Here is a 21,781-nt window from a genome sequence, read left to right as displayed (position 1 = left end):
ACAGCGACAACGCGATCCTGTAGATACACGCTCTACAACATCAGGAGAACGCGTCCTCTTCTCACTCAGAAAGCAGCGCAGGTACTGATTCAGGCTCTTGTCATCTCCCGCCTGGACTACTGCAACTCCCTCCTGGCAGGTCTCCCTGCCACCGCCATTCGACCTCTGCAGCTCATTCAGAATGCAGCAGCTCGACTGGTCTTCAACCTTCCGAAATTCTCCCACACTACTCCACTCCTCCGCTCTCTTCACTGGCTACCGGTGGCCGCCCGCATCCAGTTCAAAACATTGGTGCTCACGTACCATGCTGTGAATGGATCGGGTCCAGCTTACATCCAGGACATGGTCAAACCCTACATCCCAACCCGCACTCTCCGCTCTGCATCTGCAAAACTGCTCGTCCCTCCCCCACTGAGAGCAAAACACTCGACTAGGTCTCGACTCTTCGCTGTCCTTGTGCCGAAATGGTGGAACGAGCTCTCTGAAGACACCAGGACCGCAGAGAGCCTTCACATCTTCCGCCGCAAACTAAAGACACACCTCTACAGACTCTACCTCGACTAATGACTAACAAATTGTAGCACTTAAATTGTACTTGTAACGTCACTCATCTATAGCAAATTGTAAATTGGCTTATTTGAGGAAATTGCACTTTCTTGTTTCTTGTTCTCCTGAGTTTGTACCCTATGGTTGAATGCACTTATTGTACGTCGCTTTGGATAAAAGCGTCAGCTAAATGACATGTAATGTAATGTAATGTAAAGTATAACACATTCAAACATATTCCCTTATATGTAAATCCAGAGCCACAGTTTAACGATAAGGCTCTTTGATTGTAAAAGCACTCCTCCTGTCGCCGCTCCTCTCTGTAACCCCCCCATCACCACGCTGCTTCTTCTAGGTTACCACGTCCCACAGCGTTAGACTCCATGTCCCAGTGTGGCAGACACACACACAGGCATGTAGGTTAAGTACCTGGCTCACGGGCCCAACATCTGGACTCCCACCTGGAATCGCGCCGGCTGGGTCTTCTTTACATATCTCACTCCTCTGACCCCTTTAAGAGAGGAAACCCTGCTTTATTCTCTTGATTTCAATGCATATTGCATATCTTTTTTTTCCCCTGATGACAAAATAACAAGAATTAAGGAGAAGAGATTGCGGAAGAGCAGCAGAGCAAAGCCTCTTCTAGTGTGTCCACATGATACCGGAGAGCAGCGAGTATTTTAAATGTCCTTCCTGCTCACCTCAGCACACAGACAGAATATTTCATGACAGGAAGTTGGTTTCTGCTGCATGCGACGTTTTGTTTCCTGTCAAAATTCTGCTGATGAGGGCTAATCCGGTGCAATCGCACACGTGTGGGAGACACAGACACACACAACACAAACACACACACACACGTTGAACCAGCAGATTATCTTGACATGGCAGAAGAAGAGTCATCTACAGCTAAATCTCTAGTTACGTAAATGTGACGGTCCAAAGCAGCAGCAACGGGGAACAAATAAAGAATATGGTTCCACCGTCGTTCGTAGAACCAACGGTTCTCGATCGCTGGAATTAAAGGCCACGACCATAAAAACCAAAGAACCATGTAGTCATGGACATTTTAACAACGTTTCCCTTCCAGCTACATCAGAATATCAGAAATGGAACAATGATGTTAAAGTCTTGGGTGAAGACAGCCGTCCGATCCACACCCCGTTCTCTGATCCCACCAACGACGTGGCATCAGACGCGAGGCCCTCAGCGCCGTTCTGTCAAAAAACAAAAAAAGCCGTGCGATGTGGGAAGATCACAGCGACCATGTGTTCTGATCTGTTCCCTTTGGCCACGGGAAGAAGGGAGGAGAGAGAGGGGGGAGAAAAGGGGGAAGGGATGGAGAGTTTGAAACCAAATATTTGCAGAGAAAGGTCCGTCGTTGTCCATTAGGGTCCCTCTCTCCTTTTCTCTCCCTCCTTTTCCTTTCTGTTTTTTTTTTTGTGGGTCCACTAACCGTCTCTCCACAAGGCTGCCGAACAAAGGAGGGCTGTATTTGTGTATGTGTGTGTGTGTCTGTGTTGTGTGTGTGTACACACTACTGTCAAACCACTTCCCTCAACAAACACCTCTCCACAAGACACACACACACACACACACACACCTGCGCATGACAAAAAACAAACACTTGAAATGCATTAACGTACTAATCCTCCCACCAGCGGCAAACACAAAGACACGCGTGTGATCTCACACAGACACGTGTTTGATAGATGTGTCGAGTGTTTAAATCCTCCTACAGGGCAACAAACAGCGCAGTCAGACCGCCTTGCATTCACTACGCACACACACACACACACACACAGGTTAACATGAGGTACTCTTATACGTTATACTGATGAAGAGCAGCATGAAAAGATGCATAAGCTCCCTTATTGTCTTGTTGACCTCGGCGGAGGTTGAATATCAGCGTAAAGCTGCCACAGTGCCATCGAGCCAAACTCTAGATACAGAGTTCTCACATCTGCACAGCACTAACACATTGATGACAGGTGACTTTTCTGTGCTGGTTCTGAACTGGTTCAGCTGGGTTCCACCGGGTCTCAAATAGAGGAAATGATGGACCGTGACGTGTATTACAGTGGTTAAGACATTATAATACTATAATACTAATACATCTATAATACTGTAAATACCATTTAAGATGGACGTGGACAACGGCTACGGCTACAGGTTTAGGAGAGAAATGGCCAGAATAACTGCGTTGTTTTTCAGGTAAATGTGAGGAGGAAAGACCAGTGAGGACGTTCATCCCATCAGGACGATTCCATGTTTTATGAATTATACAGCAGGCTAGAAATAAGCTGCTTCATTTAGCACCCGTCTGTTGGGCCTTGGCCGACCACACAAGGTCCAATTAGAACGTGTGGTAGTCTACTGACCGGAGGTAAGCAGGGAAACCATCAGTTGGGTCAAAATTAGCTAAATAATAATGAATATATACAGTATAATGACACGTGGAATCAAAGATTGTTGGTCAATTAAAAAAAAAACAATTGCCATAATAAAATAGTACATAGTGAATCCACGGCTGAACCAAACACACGTTTCATCTCGATATGTTTTAACAGCTCACAGTGTTTTAGTCGTTTCCAGGCAGCATTCTCAACTATCAATAGAGCGTCTTGGCGAGGCCTGTTGAAGGATCACGCTGTGGGTTCAGAGAGTTTCTCCTGGTTTCACAACGGACACAAACAGCGGCCTCGTGGGTGAAAGTCCTGCAGACAGACCTAGTTAGTATTAGATAAAGCCAACGTAATCCCAGAGGATATATACGCTCTATGTGTACAAAACGTAACTTCTAGGAGACCAGGCTGCAATTTACAGAATATATATATAATAATATTACAGAGTATAGTCATATGAGACCCTCAGCATGTGACATGGGGGCCCTCGTGTACGTACATGTACAGCAAGAACCTTTTCACATCAAGTCCAGAGATCGAGGAAAACAGAAAAACAGGCAGCAGCTGTTAGACTGATTGTGGCTAATGAGAAAACACACAGACACGACAATCCATAATTTTGCGATGAAGCGAGCCGACTGACTGATTGTGTGTGTGTGGGTGTGTGTGTGTGTGTGTGTGTGATCATCCTGAATGATCACTGTAACAGCCACTTGAAGTAAAGATGAGACAATGTGGGTGAAATATTTAACATAAGTTCCCCCTGAGAGCTTTAAAATGATGAGGGTGTCACATACTTGGTTGCTACGGACACAATCTCCAGTAAAAGTGTCTTCAGTACTGAGGAGGCGAGAGCGGTGAGGAGTACACAAAGTACCACGAGGCTGTGAAACGGATTCATCCACACGCGTCTTTCACCGTGACTTCACTGGACAGACAATAAAAAGTCAAACTGGAAGGCGGTCAGAGTGTCCTGCCCCTCACACACACACACACACACGCACACGCACACGCACACACACACAGCGTACCTCCGTCAGTGCAGCTCTTGCGTCCAGGTGTAGAGCAGTGCAGAGCCGCTGTGTTCTCTCTCCATCCCCATCAACACCTTCAGCATCCGACAGACACAAAGACCCGGCGTCTCTGGTCCAGCGCGGAGACACAAAGACGGCGGATGTAATAAGTGTGGACCACTCGCTCCGTCTCCTTCCCGGCCCCCTCACTCTCGACCCCTTTCTCTCGCTCTCACTTTGCTCTCGCTGTCTCTCGGTGCGTCCTCTCTCCCTCTCCCTCTCCCTCCCTCTCCCTCTCTGACACACTGATTCTCCATCTGTCACCGCCCCCTCTCCTTCACCCCTCCCACCTCATGCATTATTAATGAGTCTCACACACACACACACAGTCCGCTGCTGTCAAACACACTCACAGGCGCTGCAAGTGTGGCGGAAAATGTTTCATTTCTTTATAATACTGACCTCTATATTCCTGTATAATGAGAAAAGCTACAGAAGGATCATGCGGCTGCTGATCTGCTGTATTCAGCTATTAATACTCAATACTGCGTTCGGCCTGCCAGGTTCATTGATAATGAGCAGGATGTGCAAAGGGGAGCAAAAGTGACGTGGGTCCCGTGTGTGCGCGTGTTTGTACGCAGTCTTTGGAGACCGGAGGCAGAATTAGTCGCCATGAGCACAGAGGGGACGAGTCGAAGGGAAATCAACCCAACGCAAAGACGTCCACGTTCAACGTCAAATGCCAAAACGTTAGTATAAGTGTAGCAAGCATTGGAGATGTTCTTCAAATCGCTACACGCTAAGTCACTGTTGTGCTATATGAAGAATTAATGATAATAATAAATATTGTTTGGAATGTAGCGGACTAGAGCAGAACCTTCAGAAATGAGAAGTGATCTTGTTGTTTCCTTAAAGACACACATCACACTGTTTGATGTAATAATAATAATATATTCTCCTCCCGTCCACCTTCCAACCTATAAAAGCTCAAAGACACACGTCAACAGTGCATGAAACCATTCACACGCTAAACACACGCACACACACACGTCACCGAGAAGACAGCCCCATTCATGCACACACACACACACGTATTTGTGCGTGTGTTGTATATCTTTACTTTATGCGCAGCCCGGATGAAAACACATTTTAGATTCATTCCCAGTGTGTGTGTGTAACAGTCACGATGCTACGCTTCCATTGGACATTATTCTTTAATCCTCAGCCACTCTGTAATTGCACAAAACAACTTGAGTTGCCGTTAACAACGGATGATAAAAGTGTAGCGCTGCTGCACAACAATGGACGCGTCAATCAAGCGAGTTTGTCTGTTTATCCAATCAAGATGAAATTAGCACACGTAATTAATGAATTCTAAATGTATTCTATACTAAATGTGAGAGGAAATGGAGAGAGGGAGACAGGAGGTCAGAGGGGGGAGGGGCGGGGAGGTGGGGGGGGGGGGGGGGTTGGGGCCTTTAGGGCATGTCAAAGAGCCCCCCCCCTCTGGAGTTTAAGCAGGCCTGAGGCCTGGTAAGACACAGGAAGACAGAGATGTTCAGTTTCATGTATCTGTGTGTGTGTGTGTGTGTGTGTGTGTGTGTGTGTGTGTGTGTGTAAGCTCGACCTCCTGACCTCGGACAGCATTTTCAGCCCCCTTCTGTCTCCAGCCGGCCCCCTCCAACAATCAATAACCCCCCCAACCCACCGCCGCGAGCTGTGACATGCAAATGAAGCTTGCATCTAATTAAAAGATGCCCTGACAATAAACCTCCGCTCAGCTTCTCCTCAAGACGTACGCCAAGACGTTCACACACACGCACACACACACGCACGCACAAACAAAAGCAAAGACAACATCAACTCGTGCCCAGATGGACTCCAGTCAGTTGACCTCTGCTCACAACCGCAACAGACAAGCTGACACACAAACAGACACTCAGATAAGCACAATCGAGTCCCCCTCATGCTCAACACACACTGATACGCACACACATACACACACACACACACACAGTACAGCCATGTCGTGTGTTTACTGAACCGTGTGTGCGTGCGGTGGGGAGACGCTAGTTTTCCAATCAAATGAATCAACACAAACACACTAACTGACTAGAACACACTGCTACAGGAATCACGATGAACCGGGGAGACGTCATGAAGATGGTAAAACACTAGTTCAATGAGTGTGTGTGTGTGTGTGTGTGTGTGTGTGTGTGTGTGTGTGTGTGTGTGTGTGTGTGTGTGTGTGTGTGTGTGTGTGTGTGTGAGTGTGTCTATGGAGGAAGAACATTAATTACAATCTGAAATGTCATCCGTCTACACACAAACACTCACACAGTCTTTGTCCGATGTAAATTGTGTGTGTGTGTGTTCTTCAAATACTGAAGAATTCCAGTACTTACCATTCTCGTGTTGAACGTGAGTGTGTGAGTGTGTGTGTGTGTGTGTGTGTGTGTGTGTGTGTGTGTGTGTGTGTGTGATAGGCAGATACAGTATGTGGGCTTCTATCAATAAAGCTTTGTCCGCTTGTGGATTGAGCCAAAAAACATGGTGGAGGAACAGACTGCGGCTATTGTACAGAGAGCTTCCCCTCCTTCTCCATCTCCAACAACGCACAACAACACACAACAACATCACAACAACATCACACGGTGGCACGGCGCTGCTTCGGTTCTGAGCCGATCCTAATCCACACCGTGGTCTCCGTCGGACGCGTGATATATGGTTTTAAAGTTGTGTTTGCATGTTTGTCAGCGGGGCGACGGAGAACACGACCGGACTGATCTTCATGTAACGACGTGTGTGTCCTTCTGCAGCACATCTGGATCACGGGGCGGAGACACAAATCCTTTTTTCTCCTTAGGTAACATTGCACAATCAGCCAAGGAACACACAACCAGGTGAGAAGAAGCAGGCAGTAACACACAGGGCGGGGGGGGGGGGGCGACGGGGGGGCAGCAGCTGCTGAGAGAGAGGCAACTAAACGCCACACACACACACACACACACACACCGGTAATTGAGCAATAACTGCCATGGCTCCACGGATGCTGAACATCCACCTGTACTCAACAGCAACAGAGAGCCTGATGGTGAAACGTGACGTCCATCAGCGCTCCATGGAGGCCTCCGCTGCCCGAAACACTCTGCAGTCGCTGAGCGACACACTTAACGCCGATTAACGCCTCGTACCTGCTTCTGCTGTCCTTTCTCCCGACTCGCATTTCCTGTGTCTTTGGGTCTCATATCAACCACTGATTTACTTTTATAGAATGAAATAATGTTGCTGGTCGTGTTTCTTTAAGCAGCAGAGTAAACCAGACGATGTAGAAAGTCATGAAAAGGATGAAGTGACAGCGGGACGCGGGGGGGTCAAACACTTCTTCCCTGATTGCCAAGTCAAATAAAGGTGGTCGCGCGCCGAGCCTATTGTCAACACACTGACCCCCCCCCCCCTGAAAGAAAGATGCCTCACACACACACACACTTCAATCCCCCATGTCTTTGTCTCGTGCAACAGGAGGTGTGGCCGGTTTTCTACAGTTAATGAGTTAGCAGGGCCACGGGGCCACAGGGGCCACGGGGGCCACGGGGGCCAAGCAGCGGCACGGGTCATACACTCATTTAGACCTCTAAGCCTCCATTGCCCACTTCGCCCCCCTCTCAGACACACACACACACATATATATATGTGTACTGTTCACAAAAGCACACAGAAAATACACACCAGAGCTATAGATACACTACAGATATACTATAGATACACTATAGATACACTATAGATACACTACAGAAAACACAAATTATACACACAGAAAAAAAACATTTCTAATTTTTCAACATACAATCACAATGGTCACATACACACATACATCCATGCACATGCACACTCCCACACACACACACACACACACACACACACGTTTAGTCATGGCATCTGGTGACACAATAGCTTCTGGAAGCAGCTGGTCAGTAGTCGCCATAGGAGTCACACACACACACACGTGGACACACATGCAAACATGCAACATGTACGAGCCCCTGCATGTCTAATGACGTGCCAAGACGACACAAGAACAAGAGAAGACAACTCGACTGACCATCTGTGTCGTGGAGGCCGTGTGAAACATCTGCGCAAATCAATAACACACTCACTGGCGCACACACGGAAGTATGCATCAGTGAACACACACACCAGGCGTGTGTGTTAACACACAACTCGCTTTTGTTGAGGTTAAATCATGAATATATATTTATTTCTAAACATACCGTTACTCATTTTATAAAATACATATTCAATTTATTTTTTCTCACAATTTACCTTTTTTTTAATTTAGCTGAAGTAAATATATACAAACATAACAACCACAAACAAAGCGGAATATTTAGCGAGGACTCACACAGCAACAAGAGGTCCAGCCAAGGACCATTCAAACCTCTCAGGCTGTAAATGCAATTATTTGGTTTAAAATGAGCCTTTATTCCATTGTGTATTATGGGACACCATTGTGTTATCTATGATTTGTCAACATAATGACAGTAATGAAACCATTTTGCAGTTATAGTTCATATATTCAAAGGTCATGATTAGTATCGAGTAGATAGTAACGACCACTAATCAGTCAAACGTGTGCAAAGAGATATTTCTCTTTAAAGCAAATGCTAATTTTATTTGACAAATTGTTGCATTAGTGTTCCGCGGGATTTTAAACAGAGCAAAGCGAACATGAATTTCCTCACTCGCGTGTTTTTGGATAGAAATCGTCACATAATGAAGGACTGCGCACACAATCAGCAACCAGACAAACATTTGAATTCGCTGGAGAGAAATTGGATCACACACACACACACAAACACACACACACGCACACACACACACACGGACACGCACACACACACACACACAGACACGCACACACACACAAACAAAGCTCCTCCGTTTCTGGGAAACATCTGCAGCTGTGCTCGTTATTCTGGGGAACAGAGCAGAGTTCACACATCCGTTAACCAATTAGCCAATGGGACTGCTTTCACACACACACACACACACACACACACACACACTCCTCCGCCCACACTGCCATCACTACCCATTCACACACTGATGCTAGGCGCTACCACGCAAGGGGCCACCTGCAATAAAATCTATTTTGTCTTCAGGGACGAACCTTTTCGGACTTAAACTGAGGCAACAAAAGCACTTTATAAAACCATTTTGTATGTTTGACATTGTGTGAATGGTCACTCGAGCACTAATATGAGAGTGTGAATGTGTTAAAGGGAGAGAAGGTGGGATAAATGCCCAATTATTGCAAGATATTTATTGTTTTCACATTGTGAAACATTCAGATGTAAGCGAATATTTATAATAATGACGTGAAATGTTTTAATGTGAGAAGGATTTTATTATTATAAAACGAAACAAAGCAATTTTAATGTGTCACGTGGTGTCAAAACGTTGTTTTGTGAATAATATTTGTTTATACGCGTTTGCATTGATCTATCATGCTGTAATCAATTATCTATAAACCTTTAAAATGAACGAGCTGTTTGTGAGGTCTGATGTTCCTATGTGAGGTGTTTTATCACTTGATACCATCAAATGTGAAACATATTCCAATAATCAGACCAGAACCAAAATACCTCCGACAGACACACGCACACGCACACGCACACGGGTGGTCACACGTGAACGGCCCCCTTCATCAGGATCCGGTAGATGGTTAATTGAGCTGTTTAAAAATGTATAGTGGGAAAAAGGGAGGGAGGAGGATGAGGAGAAAACAGAATTTCACAGAAACAAAAACACAGCAATCGAGTTTAGAATGGGAGCCAATGCTAATGCACGTGTTCGTGTGTGTGTGTGTGTGTGTGTATGTGTTGCTGTGTGTGTGTTGCTGTGTGTGCTCGGCATGTCATTTCACGTCGGGTTCCTTACTTTTCGATTATTAGGGCCACAAAGATACAACATGGCATGATAAATAATAAAACAATAATTTCTAAAAGGTTGAACAATATGAGAGATTATTTGTGATATTAAAGCTGAAATCATTCTACTTAAACCTTTAACCCACAGCAGAAGCGAGGGTTTAGTTTGGCGGGTTTTCACCTTAGAAGCACATGACAGCTGAAGGACACACGACACCAACAGCCAGTAAGACAAGAACTCCACGCTTGTTTCCCTCTTACCCCAAAAACAGACACACTATCTGCCTCTGGCTGCACATTTATTGGTGCTGTTTGTTCACATAAGAACATCATCAGGCAAAAGAAGAGCACCTCACATTCTGTTCCTGATCTTGAAAGTGTCAAACACACTCCTCCAGATGAAATCACGAAAACAACATGCATCTCCACCTCAAGTCCCCGGTCTCACTCCATTTATCAGGAATTAATTGACACAAGCGGCAGCTGAGAGGGACACAAAGACACACACACATGTGACCATAACTGGTCAGCGGATGTTGAGTTCAAAGGTTGCGTTCAGACATGGAGGCGTGTAAAGTGGACAGAAGGGTGGAGGAAGAGCTTTTTGAGGAGGGAGAAACTAAATGGAAACCTGAAAAGACACAGTGGACCAGTCAGGGATGCTGGAGCGTCTCGGTGTGTGTGTGTGTGTGTGTGTGTGTGTGTGTGTGTGTGTGGGTGTGTAAGGTGTGTGTGTGCGTGGAGGTGGTGACCTATATGTGTCAGTGCAGTGTGTAGGAGACCCCCGGGCTTGGGTTATATTTGGTCATCACACATGGTAACTCAACCAGTCTGGACAAACACACACACACACACACACAAAAGAGGGACACACTGGGGGTCAGGGGCAGGACTATTGCCATCATGCCAGTGCACTGCTGCATTGAGCTTGATCTCAACTGGCTGCACGAATCTTCCTCTAGTTCAAGCCAAACATTGTCCAATCGGAAGCATTCTGCTCTACTGAAACCAACCGTCGATCATCCTCGGTTCAGACGGACAAGCTACACGCTTGACAATTATCTGTCTGTCCCAGAAAGTTAATGGCGCCGACAAAAATGATCATTTTCCAAACCATATTTTCTATGTTACAAAAAACCTGCATTCCATAACGAGCTGTGGCGATGGGAGGGTTACTTAGGAAACAGCTCATCACACAACGGCATCACACGCCTTCTTCTGAATGGCGCGAGGTGAAAGGTCAGTCTATGGGAGCTGACCTCCATCCCTTACCCTCTGTTAACCTGTCAGCACTGGGCCATGACTGTGTGTGTGTGTGTGTGTGTGTGTGTGTGTGTTGAAGGTCACAAGCTGAAGTGGTTGTAGAGCTTTAATGTCCTTGACTCCCCTCTAATCCGGCCCTGACATTCAATTCTAACGTGCCGCGCTCCATTGTCCTCCGATCACTGCACACGCAGACCTGCAACGCGGCAAGCGCGCACACACACACACACACACGCGCCTAAGAAACGGATGAGTTTGTCCGGACGTCGGAGACGCAGCGGAACGTACAAATGTGAATTTATTTCCTGATCGTGCAGCGTGCGTGTGCAGACCACATGAACAGTGACGTCGTTCTCAGAGACATAAAAATGTCTCATGAGCTCCGCTTGGTTTGTTCTCTAAAGGTCACTGAAGTCAAACGTTACGTGACACCATTAAACAACTCAGGATGCATTGAAGCCACAAACGCATCCCAAAATGAACGCGCACGTGTCCTCCCCCCCCCTTCCTCTTTAACACTTGAGGACGTTTCTTCAATCCAGAACCTCTGACCTTCAACTTTATGGACCGTGAACTTCAGCGATGTTTACGACGACGCAACTGCGTACTCAGACTCCATTTTTATGTGTGTTCATTTGTGTCCCTCTGTCTTTTACAACTTCCCAATCGTCATTCAACCAAACACAATTCTGCGTGTGGCCCTTTTTCTCTAGAGGGGAACCTTCGGGGTGATTGGCCTCCCCCCCGCCGACCAGGAACCGGCTCCCGTCCAATCGAACGACTGCGCCGACCTGATTAAGAGCATTGAGATAACGAGGACTACGGGAACCGACTCAGCGGCTTTCAGGGCTCCTCTCTTCCTTCGTTCATCTTCTCCTTATCTGTCCCTTTATTCTGTTCATTCATGAGTATAAGTTAACTGCTCTAAAAGCCCTTTTGAAGCTATATTCAAAACTGATTCATATACAAACGATGATAAAAGATGGTCCAGGAAAGGCCTTTCAGACAGAGCGGTTTTCAGAGTATTTCCTGGGAAACGGTTGGAGATGAGGACGCGTCACTCAGCCCTGACTCGCCCGGACGGTCAGCCCATAGGGATCGACTGTGTCTCTCCAAGGAAACCAGCCGAGACGCTTTAGAATCCCTGCAAGAGCTGCATGCGTTCCTCAGTTCTGAGTGAGCACGGATCACATGAATTACAAGGGGGGTTCTTCTACGTGAAGAACCTTCCAGAAGGATCCTCCACTTCACAGACAACCTGGTAAGTATTTGTTGCGCTGACTCGCAAGTGATGAACAAGCATTCGCACTAATATTTTTGATGATTTTAAGTGTCATGTCAGTGCCCGACTCGTGCAACAACTAATGAATAAATACATTAAGAACTTTAGGGGCATGAACATGCCAACAAATCCACATGATGATACAATAAAGACAATACAGCCTCAAATATGAAGGTAAATGTTCCGTTCTGTAGACGTGAGCTCGGGGCGCTTCAGGTCACTGCTGCATCATGCAGGAGACACACGCCTGCATGACGGCGCATCTGTCCCGCCTGTGTCTCCAGATAACTGACTAAACATGTAAAAATACAATGACCCTTTAGCAGTGAGGGAGCAGATTAAACATTAACCCGGCTCTGCTGCTGCGACGGCTCAGCGCCCGAGGCCACGTCTGTCACTCACACTCGCTGTGCACACATGAATACAAAACGAAGGCGACCAGAGGAACACGAAGAGGGCTCATGTCAGCGCCGATGCGCCCGGCCCACAGATCAGCCATCTGATTGGTTGCTCAGTGAATGAACCCGCCCAGCTTCAAATTAGCTCAATGGCCTCTTTACTGTGAAGGAGGCACTTCAGTAATTATGCACAAGGCTTAAACTGGGATTTAGACCTTGATTAATCATGGAATTATTGTTTAGCCTCCGTGTAAAGCGTGGTGATTACGGCTGTCGGGGGAATACGGTGGTCTTGGTTTGGGTCTGTTGTATTCAGTAGCAGCAATAAGGGTCTCCCCGGTTCTTCATTAAAGCCTGTGTTTGTGTTTGTGTGGGAGTTGTTGGGAGTAGGAGCGTGCATGCTGGGAGTGGGAGGAGTCTCAAGGAGGGAAGGCAGACGCCGTCTGGACCATCGCAACGTTGGTTACTCATCACAACGCCAGGAGTGAGAAGAGGCACGAATACAGCTGTCAGAAAAATATATGTAGTGAATTTTTTTATATTTTATTCATTTAGTTAATTATGAGTTCCTAAAAATATGAATCTGAGGGATCCTGCTCTGGTTTCCTCCGTTTCCTCTCCCCGTTAAAAAGGTCTTAAGCGATGTGAAGGTCCCGGAAACAGAGAGGTGTACATACTGTAAAGCCCAACACACAACAAAATGTATTCAATTGAGGTTTATTGAATCTTTACAAAGGTGTATGCCGATATTTTTCATTTTGATACTTTTAAACATTGGTATCAGCCCAAAAAGATGTCAGTTGAAACATTCCTTTGACCCGTTAAGCCCATCAACCTGCTGGGTTGCAAAAAGCAATAATTTTTCACGTATGAAAAGACCCAGAATGACTGAAACAGCCTTTGTACTAAATAAAGCTGTCAAAATGAGCTAATTTAACCCGTATACTACTGCTACATTATCTCAGAGTTGTGATTGTGCGAATAAGAATATCAAAACAAAAAATGTAATTGGAACACAGAGGAAACAAATACGTCAAGCTTAAAATTCACTCTGATGAGGAGAAAGAATCAGCTTTGCCGTGAACAAAGACACAGATTTTCTTCACTATGTAAGAATCCAACACACACACACACAACGTATCAAAGAGAACCAACAACCAGCCAACCTACAGCTGAGACGATTAAGGGGAGTTAATCGTGCAGAACAAACATGTCAAATATGCAAATAAAGTCAGAACAAATCAAATCCGTTCCAGGCAACTCTTGTTGCAAATAGTGAGCAGCAGAAAGCCGCAATCATTTTCACTCAAAACGCACAACGGCGCGAGCAGCTGAGCACAAAGTCATCAAGCGCCTTTTCCAAGGACGCAAACTGGAGATGAACAGCTGCAGAGCAGGAGACTATCGCACCAATCGATGGATGTCATTTTCCCACATTGACTCCAACAATGGCTCCTTCAAAGCAGACGGACCTGTCATTTGGTTGAGGATTTTATTACACAGCCTGGAAACTAAAACACACACACACACACACACACACATCGGTGGTTTGACAGTTAAATTAAAGGGAAATCAGGCAAACAAATCAAGTCTGTAGTGAAAAGGCCTTCAGCCTCAAAACGCACTGAAAGCTAATGAGGACTGTGTGTGTGTGTGTGTGTGTGTGTGTGTGTGTGTGACTCACATACACACTATATTCTACATGCATAACCTTCTCACTGATGATCGGGTTTACTTGTGTAGCTCATATAAAGGACTCGCACACATAACCAACGGCCGGTAGTGTACACAACACTATTTACATAGTTTTATAAAAGCGCTGTGTGATCTGGAGGAAACTCCCCAGGTCATATTTCCTCCGTCCTTTACTTCCGGGCCGTCGTTGGCTTGTTTGCATACCGCCATGAGGTGGTGGACGCCACCATCGACCAGCACCCAACCACCGTCCTAATGTCTGCTCTGATCGCACGTCAGCGGACCCCTTTCCCCTGTTCACCAACTGTTTTCAATAACCTCCCTCCGGCGTGCGTATCTCCTCCTTACAAACCATCCCCCCCCCCTCGTTTCATCATCTCCCTGTCTTGTATTCATTTAATCCGACGCCTCCTCCCCTCCGCCTGCATTTGGTCATTTTTCCTCTCTCCCTCTCTGCTGTGTCTCTCGATCTCTGCCACCCCTCCTCCTCCCCCTCCGTCCCTTCTGTCCGCTGCTGCTGTCTTTCTTAACCCACTTCGGGGGGGGGGACAATGGACACAATGGGGGAGCGAGCCCCCGAGGCGCTGGGAGGGGATGTAGATCGCAGGGCCAGTACGAGTATCAAAAGACTGCTCCCCACCGGGAGAGAGACACCGAGACAGAGAGGGAGCACTATCGCCCATCTGCTGAGGTGCTGAAAGGACGGGGGGACGGGGGGGGGGGGATGGCGACAGACAGCAGAGACACAGTGACTGTGGTGTGTGTGTGTGTGTGTGTGTGTGTGTCCTCCCTCTTCCACTCTCTGTGGTCACGTAGCATCGAGCACTTCCTGGTTCCAGGTTTTTTTTCTACCACTGTCAATCACTCCTCAGCTTCTCCATCCGTCATCACACACACACACACACACACACACACACAAGAGAGAGGGGCCTGGTGTGCGGGGGGAAATGTGGGTCCGCGACAGCGCTTGCAACACCGTGCCAGCTGACTCACGGGCGGGTTTAGCGCGGCACCACATGTGCATCAGTGCTGTAAAACTAGTTCCCCTCTCCAACACGGACCGACCGTGGGGAAAGCAGGCCAGACAGCGCTACCTTCGATGCCTTGAAGGGGCTTTGGAATGCGCTGCCAGTGAGGCGGAGGTGGAGAATCCATCTACGTTCACGTCGTTGTGCGCTTTGAGCCCATCACACTCTGGTCTCTGTCAGGTGGACACGCACAGACACACAACGGACTCGCTGCCCAGTTTGCTCTACAGTAGAAGTGTTCTTTCGAATGTGTGCATTGAATAAAAAGAAAAGGGCCACAGTGTGTCTTAGGAGACCGATGCATCGTGGGTGTTGCGGCGCTCGTACACGTGCATTGTGGTGTATTGTGAGTGTGTTACATGCGTACTGTGGCGTATCAGCGCAGTGGGAGCCGGCGGAGGACGTGGTGTTAATGTAAGCCAGCTAGAACACAGGCTCAAGTGTTCATGTGGAATGGAGATGTGCACTAGTGGGGACATTTACACACAATAGGAGTCGTCATTAATGAATTTGAATCTTTTGAAGCAGGAAACAAAGCAGATGGAAATTGCAAAGTCGAGCGGTGCGTCTGCTGTGATGACTTGCCGCCACCTCAAAGTCTAACGTAGCTCCTTTCATCCCATCATCACCTTCATCATCTCGAGCTTAACAGCCTCAAGGTCACAATCATCAAGCTTCTCCTGTTTTTAACCAACGGCCCTGGGAGTGGTCTGCGTGTGTGTGTGTGTAAACACGGTACACACACATATGAGTGTTTGTGAGGCAAACCCCGCCCTGCCGCTCGTATCAGGCGCCGGGCCGGTTTCATGGATCCAGCGATGGGTAAACCGCGAGCAACGAAGCTGCGACAGCCAGCCAGCATCCAGCTGCATCCAGCTGTGGTTACACCCGCAACTCTTTCCATCCAACTTGAGCCGCAGCTAAACCTTTAATGCCGAACATATAAAGAGCATTCCAGCCACCAGCGTTCAGTGGTTATGATGATCTGTGTATTTAACAGCTACGGACCACCTCTACCTTCATTAGGTGAAAATGCAATACAGGGAAAACGAACGGATTCGAGCACCAGGCGAGAATTAGCAACAACACGCTAGAGGCCATGAATGAAGCCCCGCTGGTGACCCCTAGAGGCGGAATACCTCATCACACCTTACGTTGTACAACCAGAACTGTTGGATTGTGATCCAGAGGAACCGGTATGCCGCTCCTCTGGGTTTCCTCTGACAATCAGCATTTGTGTTGCTGGTGGAGAGTCACACAGTGACGGATCAGCGAGCCGCTCGACCATGCAGGCTTTCTAATGGGGCTCGTCTGCTTCCTCTTCACAGCCAGAAGCAGTTAACAGGCCTGAGCCACACACACACAGAAGCAATACAGTTCTAAATCCTAACAGCGCACAAGAGTGACGGTGGAGTGGCGTTATGTTGGAGTGTCAGAAGCCGCCCTTCAGACAAACACATTACAGGGCGCCGCGTTCCTCAAGCAACGCTAACTACACTCTCAATGACGACAATGTGACACGTTCAAAGCTGAACAAAAAAAGTGGTTTGACGTGGACGTTTACTTAGCAGGATAGAATCTATATTAGAGATGAACCATCCTGATAGCGTCCGTCTGAGCAACCGCCTGTATCCGGATGTATCCATCCGACGCTCGTCCTCGGAGGATCCGGCCTAATCTTAGCCATGAAGCAGCCCCGTCCGCCGGAGGCAGCGCTGCTGTGAGACTTTCCTCAGCGCGCATCGACTGAGCCGAGCGCCGACCTTTGTCCTCCGTCGGGCTTTTCCTCTCTGCCGCCGCGTCTGTCTCCTCCAGCGTTGGGCCGATACGCGAGGCCCGTAATGAGGATTAGAAGACTTGATTCTGTGGACGAAATCAAAACGTATCATCTGAAACTGTCGTTTTCCTTCGAGGGGCATTTCCCACACGGTGCCACTGAACTTGTCATTGATACCACCTGAGTTTGGACCAGTACGCTGTCCCTCAATACAAGTTATGAATTGTACATCAGCTAATTTTTTTCCCCTTCTGGAAGCCGAGTCATTCTTTCTCAGTAAGGGCGTGAAATTTTTTTGAATTAGTATTTGAATCTGTGAAATCTTAAGAAACTGGTGCTGTTTTTATCTCAACATAATCCAACACTATCAGAGCTGCAGTCGTATCGGCCAGACGGCCTCTCTCCGGCTTCCTATTCGTCCAGTCGGTGGTCTCCGTGGAGACGGCGGCCTGGAGCGGTACCAGACTGCAGGACGCCCTCTCCTCCCTCTATTTAGCCTCTCCACCTGGCGGCCGGCCAGACGGCGCTGTGCCGTCGTCCTTCGCTCCAGACGCTCGCATTTTGTTCTATTTTCATCCCATTGGCCTCCCTTTCCCTCCCTCCCTCCTCTCTTTCCCTCCCACGTCTCGCTGCCCTACATCGACACAGTCGGTGAGGAGGCGTTTGAATATAACGGGCTGCTGAAGAGTAAAAGGCGGTGGTGAACACTTGAAGGCAGAGCTCAGGTAACCTGAGAGGAACAGATTGGGTGAGGCGGGGTGAGGGTGGGGGGGGGGAGGTCGTCCATCGAAGGACGTTTGATGCCGCATGAATTATTCAAACCAACGTTCTGCCCTATGGTTCTAAATCACGCCAGGAGAGCAACACACGCACACGTGTACCTGGACGGACACAGCGTGCCAGGGGGCCAAAGCCACGCCGGCGGGGTTTCCCGATGCGAAATCCATTTACCCGTCGCTGGGCTCCGCCCCGTCTTACCCACAATCCACCTGGCCTGGCGCTGGCCTCTCAGCCACACAGCCTGCGTGGATCAATAGAGGCTTTTCTTTCAGTGTGTGTTCCTGTCTCACAGTCAGCACGAACACACACACACACACACAATGTGGTGCTGCACTTGGATTCAGGCGACATCTTTTTCCTCTTCTGTTGACTTGTGTGTGGAGGGGCAGCGGTTCAGCTCAGGGGGGAACTTGTTCTCGCACTGGCCCCGGTACAGAACCTGAACCTGAACCTGGGTACTGCTGAGGAACCTTTGAGGAACTTTGTGCCGTGCGTGATGATAAAAGTGGATTTACAAGGAATGGAAATGATAGAGATCTGGACTCTGTTATCATGTTGAAATGCGTTGTATGAAATGTTTGATAGTGATGAACTGTGTGGAAAGAATAGAAGAAACACGACACTGACATCTGCTGGCTGTAAACCGGAGCTGCAACCTTGTGAATAACTTCACTTCACACATTTCAGGAGGAGTCCAGGGTTTTCACAAAGGAGCTTTAGGGAGTTGATTACAGGATTATAGCTACTTAAATATGTTCTGTGTTCTTTATCAAAGATTACCAAGCTTTCTCATGTAGGAGGGGCTGTTTAATAGAAATGATTGAAAGGCCCAAATCTACACGGCTGACTTGCCTCCTGGGACAGATGGAATCAGGGCTCGGGGCTGCTGGACCCCCCACAGAAGAACCTCACTCGAGCTTTGCAATAGCACACAACAGCTGGGACAATCAAGTCCTCCTTCCTTCCTTCCTTAAGAGACAATCACAGCCGGTCAGGGGCAGATCAGGTCGTCCCCCAATCAGAATCCGTCCATCCTGAAGACACTTAAGGTTGCACCTTGAATGTTGTCCCCCCGGCATTCGTCAGTAGAAGAATGGGTCAATGGGCATCAGGACCACAAAGAGGAATCTTGTAGAAGGATAGGGGACATGGAGAAGCAGCCGCGAGGAGGCTGTCACGCCAGCACTGAGGCCACGGAGAACAGAGATGAACTGCTGCTGCGTGTGCAGCGTTTGCGCTCAGGCCTGTGCACCAGAGGAAGTCAGTCAAACCGTTGACACCCGATACTCTGGAGTCAGATTTCTGTCCAAGCGAAACATACAACCCTGCGCCTGGTTATGGCCGTGGCGTTCATCTTCCGTCACAACCCAGCGGACCTTTTTTTAGAGCAGAACCATCACGAGATGCGGAGAGTTGGCGGCAGCCCACCGGAGCCCAGCGAAAGGAGGTCGTTGCATGTGTGGCTGAATCACTTGAGCGCACACTGTGTATTTAAAGTGAATGCAAAGGCGAGGCGGAGAGCGGCTGTTAGATTTACATATTGTAGTTGAGGTTGACTGTCGTCGTTAAAGCTTTGAATACTGTTCTCTCAACATTGACATCTCATTCTGCACTTGAAACGCCCTCTGCGGAGAATCCAAGTGCAGAAGGAGTTCAACCTTTTCTCCTTGTATAATAATCACATGTGGTCCCCCACGCTGGGGTTCACGCTTGTACAGCATCAGGATAGTAAATGTAAAGCCGGATGCTCTGATTCTCTCCCTCTTCTGCTCAGCCAGACGAACCAATCGGATGCAGCCACGGTGTCTACGAGCCAATTGCATCGTAGCTGTTAAACGAACTGTTCCCCCCGTTCAGCATCCCGATCTGCAGCCGAGTTTCCTCATTGTTTCACCCCCCCCGACCAGCGGATGGACTCTGTGGGGGGTTCAGGTACTACAATGATGAATTCACGACGGAGTCTAATGTGCAAAGGCGCTTCAATGCAGCGTCTCCTCATTAATGACCTGTGAAGTGTATCAATTGTACACAGGTATCGTTCTTTTCGGAAACATATAACTTTCCACCACATTTTTGGAGGTTAATGAAGTGCTTACTCCATTAGTTTGACAGCTAGTTACTCATAATGTGCAGATAATTATTGTATCAACCGATCATGTGGCGCTTACAAAACCATACATGATGCAGTGTACTATTGAAGAGTAAATAAACAGCTTCTGTTGAAGGATCAGGGATGATAACCATGTTAGAATTAATATAATACCACACTGTGAAAGGAGTCATTCATGATCAGTACTCCGGATGCACGCTGACATTTTGCAGACAAAGGCCTTTTATTTACATTCATATGTGTGTTATTGCGTTACCTTTTTACCTTAAACAATTCCAACAACACGGATAATATAAAACAAAGAAGCAGGCCAATTATATGGTTGCAGAAGATATGTTCAATGTTTGACTCCACTTGTTCAGAGTAACTAGGCCTACAGGACAGGAGGGAGAGCAGCCAGCACATCCAATCCCCAGAGGGAACCTTCAGTACAGAGCGGTAATAATAACACTTACTGCTGCAGGACCGGACTCCTTGCGATCAGAACCACAACGACCTGCTGTAATAACACTCTAAACACACTTGACTGTAAATGCTGTGTTTTCTCCTCCTCTGATCCGGACCCGACCCGTGCCGTGCCGCCCCGGGCCTAACGCAACCAGCCCAACTTCACAGCCCTTTAAAATGTCCCCGGTGCCGCGTCCTCTGCAATGACTCTTCTCCTCGCACATCACGCACATCACGCACGCACACGGGCCTCTGCAGATGCAAACGGCGGCACCGGGGCCCGGTCGTGCTCCCCCCGGACTTTGGTACCTTTATGTTCGATTTGCGCAGAGCAGCAAAAAAAAAAAAAAATCCCCCGAAACCGCAGCATCATCCGGAAGATGCGCAAAGAGAGGCGGGAGGGGGGGGGGGGGGGGGCTCGTGCGCGCCTGGCACCCCCAGAACACCGCATTGGGTGCACCGAGCCTGCCGGACGGAACCGGGCCGCTGCGTTCCGCCCTGCTGTCACCACGCACATCCTCGGTTCCCGTCGTCCAGCCCGGCCGGAACCGGGACTCCACCCGATGCGTCAGTGCGCGGGGGTGGAGGGGGGGGGGGGGGCTCAACTATCAGGGCATCACGGGAGAAAGTAGAAAGTGTCCGCTTACCTGCGCCGGTCCCCTCCGCTGCACCGGGCCCCGGGCACCGTCAGCTCCGCAGCGGCCTCAGAAGAGCATCCACGGCCTCCTCGGTGCTGTCGGCCCTGCTGGAGCTCTGACTCGGTGTTTTTCGTCACTGCGGCGCGGGTCTCTCGCTCTCTCCCTCCCTCCCTCCCGTCCTCTCAGCTGTTCTCGCTCTCTGGTCCGCAGCCCAGGTTGTTTGGCCGCGTGCACGCGCTCCACGCGTAGAGTGACAGGCGGTGGCGCGCGGCGGGCGCGACGCGAACGAGGCTTCCTGGGGCGAGCGTGGGATTATGAAATGTAGCTTTAGTTTATATTAGTGACAAACAGCCACGTGTAGGTTTATGACGGCATAACAGCCCTGCCTGTGATTTATGCGATTTTATTAGGACCTACAGGGAAAATATCATTTTATAAATGTGCAAAGCTATCACTGAGAAATTAAATCACA

General features: G+C 48.3%; 1 protein-coding gene across 41 annotated transcripts in view; it reads right to left on the bottom strand.

The window, feature by feature from the left end:
- Window positions 1-21,459, bottom strand: part of nfasca (neurofascin homolog (chicken) a) — a 73,733-nt gene extending 52,274 nt beyond the window's left edge. For 29 of the 41 annotated variants that reach the window (XR_013453217.1, XR_013453220.1, XR_013453222.1 and 26 more), the window contains exon 1: window positions 3,980-4,304. The gene's annotated coding sequence lies outside the window, so the exon portion shown is untranslated. Of the gene's footprint in view, window positions 1-3,745; window positions 3,856-3,979; window positions 4,305-21,318 lie in introns of those variants that run through there. The other 12 variants (XR_013453225.1, XM_078092278.1, XM_078092287.1 and 9 more) reach the window with 8 other exon arrangements.
- Window positions 21,460-21,781: the final 322 nt, after the last annotated feature.

Source organism: Gasterosteus aculeatus, chromosome 17 (genome assembly GCF_964276395.1).
Source record: "Gasterosteus aculeatus chromosome 17, fGasAcu3.hap1.1, whole genome shotgun sequence".
Taxonomy (NCBI): Eukaryota; Metazoa; Chordata; class Actinopteri; order Perciformes; family Gasterosteidae; genus Gasterosteus; species Gasterosteus aculeatus.
The sequence above is the reverse complement of the archived record's forward strand: the minus strand, read 5'-3'. Positions and strand labels throughout refer to the sequence as shown.